This window comes from Euprymna scolopes, chromosome 24 (genome assembly GCF_053919585.1).
Source record: "Euprymna scolopes isolate OS-2025 chromosome 24, ASM5391958v1, whole genome shotgun sequence".
In the NCBI taxonomy this organism is placed as follows: domain Eukaryota; kingdom Metazoa; phylum Mollusca; class Cephalopoda; order Sepiida; family Sepiolidae; genus Euprymna; species Euprymna scolopes.
Genome location: NC_136505.1, coordinates 913,381 through 920,000, shown reverse-complemented (window position 1 = coordinate 920,000; position 6,620 = coordinate 913,381).

Here is a 6,620-nt window from a genome sequence, read left to right as displayed (position 1 = left end):
AGGTTTGTATTAGAAAATTTTCAGTAAACTTTAACATACTTTTCAGAAAAATCTTTCGTACAGTACGCTTGTGGGATATTACAGACTGCAATAGATATAATTTGTTTAAGGACATTCTTTGGTCCGTTTTCTTTTGACAAAGAGATAATATTATTGAAATATTTAGACTTCCACCATCCCAATTATATCAAACACTAAGTTTATATTTACTGATTTTCATTGTGATTATTATGAAAAATAAATGAATATACGAAGTTAAAAAACAAAACAAAACAAATATGACCTTCTTTCGCTTGTCCATTTTTATTTACACATCACACCAATACAACATCCGGTTCCCTGCATTGCTATAGCCTTCTTATACTCCTAGCAATAATAATAAAGGTAACAAAAAGTTCAAACTTATTTAGCCATAAATTGACAAATTTAGTTTAAACTTTATTATTTTACTGTTGTAAATTACAATTTTTTGTATTCATATTGAATTGAAGAACCCTACAGGCAAATTTACTATAGACAACAAACAAAGATTTGTCAAGAAACAAATAACAAATGACGGTTATAAAAGGCAAGATGAGTTACTCTTCTACCTACCTGCACATGTTTTTGGTGTTTTAGCTTATTTTATCTGATATTAAAGCGAATATTAAATTTGAAACGCAGGTAGTGCCGATCGTTTACGTCAAAGCGACAACAAATATACTTAAGACTTTAGGCATTGGAATTTTACGAATCGCTCCAAACTCGAAAATAAATAAAAAATACTTGTATAAATCCACCAAATAACACCACAGTGGCATTTATTTATTGTGTTGATTTCTATCAGTATTTTGTTTTATTTTTCAAGTTTTAAGCGATTCTCGGGATTCCAAAGGTGAAAATCTCATGTCACCATTTTGGTTTTCGTTTTAACTTCAGCAATAGTTAGCGTTTAGTTAAAACACCAAAAACTCATTCAGGTAGGCAGAAGACTAACTTATCTTGCCCTTAATAACATCTTCACCACTTTCTAGTAGGTTGTCTATAATAACACATGCCCGAACCCTATTAATTGGGACACAGGTCAAGAACGTAACCTGTTCCAATTAGGAATGTTGACGTCTGAAAACATAGATCGCTGTGCCATAAAAGATTATGCCGCCTGCCGAGAAAATCATCATAAACTGGTGTCGCTAACGTACAAAGCAACTTCCAATCTGGATAAATTCCGAAGTCAATTTACATAAAAAACAGGTTTTCAAAGAGAGTTCGCCTGATTTATCTTTTAAAGGGCAGGACCAGTCACACTGTTATTCAAAGCAAACGTTAACAGTGTGAATCTGTTTTTCTCTTATCTCTTTTGATGTCCGAATGTTCGTATGTAAATCGAACACAAGCAAAACATCAAAACAATGTGCATCACTCTTTACGTTGCGTCAATTCAATTGGCGCGGTTATCAATGATACACGGGGGTCACCACCTATCAAGGCCCGGAGGCCACTCAGGGATAAGGGTTATTGCGTGTACAGTAATCAATGAGATAGTATTGTAGTAATCATTAGTATTGGACGACTTGATAGAGTGTCTTACTCAAGGAGGCGGTTTGTCAGGAACTTGTTTATGTTGGATTTGAAGACATCCAAGTTGTAGTCAGGTGGGAAACAGACGAACGGAAGAGAGTTCCACAAGTGTGCACTTCTGAGAAAGAAGCTTTGTTCATGGAATCTACGTTTGGATTTAGACACAGATAAAGAGTGGGGAAATTATTGACAGTAGTTTCAGCCAGACGGGTGTCTCTCGTGAAAGATTGGCGAGGGGGGACGAGAGATTGGAGCTCAGACGAGCACTTGCCATGCTTGTTCCAAACCTGCGAGTCCCTGTAATAAATATTAATTATCGACGTTTTTTTTTTACTGTATAATACCTGTAAAAACCGCACTGAGTGCAACAAGTATAAACATCTCAAAAGTTCTACCCCATCTCTCTCCCTCTCTATCTATTTCTCTGCCTCTCTCTCTCTCTCTCCCTCTCTCTCTATCTGATATATATTTCTTTAGATAATCAAAACACGAGACATTCACTTAGGGTTAATGCAAAGGTTTATTTTCAAAGGGGATACAAGGCGAGAGTCTGTCTCTTTAAGTGTCTTAGAACTCTCTCACTCCCGAAGGAGTATTTCTACATTGTCTGTATATTATTGTACGGAGGGTGCTAGGTCATTCCATTATAACACCTTCCCCCAAGCTAAATTCTTCCCTAGAATTTGGCTTTACCAGTTAGTTCTTTTTGAGCTTGAACCAAAGCGTTCAGCACTTTTCCTATTTCTCTCAATTCTCCTTACAGTTTGCATTTGTGAATTCTTCGATTTTGGAGAATGACTAGTTTTCGGAGTTACTGATACTTCTTGTCGTATTTCCTTGTTGTTTGGGGGTTTAATTTGGAAAGTGTCGTGCAACACTTTCATTAGTAGCTCTCGGTTTTCGACTGTTTCCATGTATCTTGATCTTAATTATTTTATGTCTTTTATGGGAAAATTTCCAATAAGATTTTTCTATTACACACACACACACACACACACACACACACACACACACACACACACACACACACACACACACACACACACACATTACAATTATAGGACTCATTTTTAGAATTTGAAACCAACGGAACCGATGTTGTTCTGATCTACTGTAATACATCTATATAAATGAATATTGCGTCTTACTTTTTTAAAAATATTTTTCTTAATAATCGAGCACTATGCTGGAGTTCTATTCCATTTAACTTTGAGGTAATGCGGAGTGAGAGGAGAAAAGAGATTTACAAACACACAAACACACAACACAAACACACAAATACACAAACACACAAACACATATACATGTTTATTTTTTTAAATATAAAAATGGTAAAAGATTAAATTTGATGAAAAATAAAATTTCCATTATTTATTTGGTTTTAAAAAAATCCATTTTCACCCCAAACAAGGCACAGTGCCACTTTTATGTAAGATGCTATTATCGGGAACATTTGCAGGGTTAATATGTAGGGGGATGAGCAGCAAGGTGTGTTTTCACATTACACTTGAACTTCTGCATGTCAGTACAGCAGGGAAAGCAAAATCCCGGAAGGGAGTTCCAAAGTCTAAAAGTTCTGGGGAAGAAACTATTGGAATAGAAAGGTTTAATAAATACTTTTTATTTTTATCTTGTGTGCGTGTGTGCGGAGAGAACTTGAATGCCTACTAGACAGCGTGTGTGTGGGTGGGGTGGGGTTAAATGCTTAAAAACAAATAATATAGCGGAAAGATTTCTATTATTCCATGTAGTTTCAAAAAAAGATCCTTTTTCATCAGAAAAAATAACTAGCGAAAATTGCTATAAAATTGTTAGCATAATAATTTAAAACTTTAAATGTTGCAATGTTCCATTTTTTAAAATCATTTTTTTCGAATCAAGGAAGCTAAAAACAGAAAAATAGAAAAATAATTACTTATGGCGGACCATGTATAGCTTCTTAAAAATGAGAAGGCGAAAATATGACTAATAAATAACAAGAAATCATTTACAACACAATGTTGAATTGGAAGACGTGTGACATCACTAGAGAGCAGTTGCATTAAGTTGCTGACATCTTATGAACATGGAAGAGTAATAAGAGAGAGAGAGAGAGAGAGAGAGAGAGAGAGGCGGGGGTTGAGAGAGAAAGGGAGTGAGAAAGACAGTTTGTGAGAGAGTGAAAGAGTATATAAGAGAAAGAAAGAGCGTGAGAGGAAATGAAAGAGTGAAATAGAGTTAGAGTAAGAGTAAAAGAGTGTAAGAGAGTGAGAAAGAAGGAGTGAGAGTGATTGTGTGGTATGTATTTGTGTGAGAGAGAAGTTGAAAAGGAGAAGAGAAGTGTGTGTGTGTGTGTGTGTGTGTGTGTATGTGTTTGTGTGAGGGGAGAGAGAAAGAGAGAGAAAACTCTTTTCCATTGTGGTTAAATATGATGAGTATCCCTGTCTATTAAGTGAATACTCAGGGTAGGATACGATGCTTTCAGGGTAAGAGAGAGAGAGAGAGAGAGAGAGAGAGAGAGAGAGAGAGAGAGAGAGAGGTAGAGATAGGGATAGATAGAGAGAGAGAGAGGGAGAGAGAGAGAGAGAGAGAGAGACCACGAAAATCTATGACCTGTTTCCAGCGAACACATTTCCTTTTTTTCAGTTTTTCTTTATGAACCTTTCAGATATGACAACTGAACAACTTTCAACAAAGAAATTTGAATTCTCTTCTCTTTACCTTCCATACTTTTTTTAAAAATTTTTTTATTACATTTTCACCCCAAACAAGGCACATTGCCACTTTGGTGTAGGGGGCTACTATCAAGGGCAACAACTATTGGGGTACTATGTAGGGATTTGGGCAGCAAGATGTCGGTTCACGTTACACTTGAACTTCTGCACGTCAGTACTGTTGGGGAAGCAGGGACCTGGAATGGAATTCCAGAGTCTAGCGGTTCTGGGGGAAGAAACTATTGGAGTAAAAAGATCTTTTACATCTAGGGATCTCTACAGTGTGGGGGGTGGGATTTAGCAGCCTGTCGGGTTTGTCGAGGGTGCTCATATCGTGGGGGCACAAGTGATTGCAGTTCGTCAGAGCATTCACCACTAAAATACTTGTAGAAAAGGCAGAGGGATGCAACATTTCGTCGATGGGACAGAGGCTGAAGCTTAGATGCCGGTTCAGGGTCTATCAGGTTTGCGACTCTCTTTTGAACCTTGTCAAGGAGCGAGAGACTAGTAGCAGATGCACCAGCCCAGATGTGACAGCAATGGGCGAATGGTGGCCTTATAGAGGTACAGGATACTTTCGGGTGTTAGTAGTTGTCTAGCACGGTAGAGAGAGCCCACCATTCTTGCAGCGGCCCTGGCAATGCCTTCAATGTAATTGTTCCAACTCATGTTTCCTGTGAACGTTAGGCCAAGGAGTTTGAAAGATGAACTCTCAGATAAAGAGTGGTTGGCCATTGCTATAGGTGGCAGAGAGGGTTTCTTGTAATTATTGAATGAAACTAGTTTAGTCTTGGCAGCATTGAACGCGACCAACCACTTTTGTTCCTATTCCACCACAGATTGGAGATCTTCCTCTAGTTTTTCTGCCATTTCTTTAGAAATGTGTTCATTCGTCTTCCTGTCGTGCCTGCCATAGAGTGTAGTGTCATCAGCATATATACCCATCTCAGAGGCAATTTTGTCCGGGAGGTCATTTATGAATATCATTGTGCAGCGTTTGTTGTATTACGCTCTCACTTTTTTAAAAGACTTTTCATGAAGCCCCATCCCACCCCGTCTCTATTCATCTATCTAATACACAAGAACCAAATACAACGTCTTAAGATTGAATAATGTTCACCCCATTTGAAGGATACAAAAACGCCTTCGAAATCTAGTCGAACCTTTTCGTCTCCCTACTTCCTTTTTCTCACAGTTAAGACATTGCCAGTCTCTCTCTGCTCTATCGCTATTTTTATGATAGGTGCTCAATTGAGTTTTAATTTATGTAAAATTATCGCAACAAATACTTGTTTAGCTACAACAACTGCCAACACTTTCTCTCAATCTTTATCTGTGTTTAAAACTAAACGGAAATTCCATGAGCAGATAGAACTATCCATCTGTGGAACACAATACCATGCGACTACTGACTATAACATGGTCGTTTTCAAGTCTAATGTAAATAAATTTTTGTTGAGTCGTCCTTTTATATAATCAAATCCTACAAAAGTTCAACCATTACTATTCATCACGGCGTTGTCTCACCGTCTACCTAATACTCAGTGATCATTATCCTAGACTTGCCCTCGAGGCTTTATAAGCAGTGAGCCTCAAGTAAAACACACACACACACACACACACACACACACACACACACACACACACACACATGTTTCATGGTTTTGTGTATTGATGAATTGATGTGTGCATGACCGTTTATATATTTGTATGTTTGGTTATGTACATTTCTTTATATATATATATATATATATATATATATATATATATATATATATATATATATATATATATAAAGAAATGTACATAACCAAACATACAAATATATAAACGGTCATGCACACATCAATTCATCAATACACAAAACCATGAAACTTGATCCGTATATAAATGCAGGCAAATTGCCATAATCAAGTCAGATCAAAATACTAGATTAATTATATTAATTATAAAGGTAAATAGGTCGTAGCTAAGCTATGAATAGCAATTAGAGAAATACGTAACTAATGCGTAACTAAAAGAACCCCATGGTTTATATTATAATTAATGTTACATTCCTTTCTACTATTTGATAATTTTCATTTAGTGGGGAATTTTGATACAAAGCTTTCATCACGACAAAACACGAACCATTTAAGTAAATTCGATTACTAGCTTCATTCGATATCGCTCTCAATTTCCCAACTACTGTCGAATTTGGATATCCAAAGCGGAATAGGATTAAAAGACCAAAGTGTCATTATATCTAATATAATATTTCACATGACTGTGTATGCTTGTATGCTTGTATGTTTGTATGTTTGCATGTTTCTATTTGACTATGTATTTTTACTCGAAGTCTCAAATGAACTCAAAAAATAAGATAAG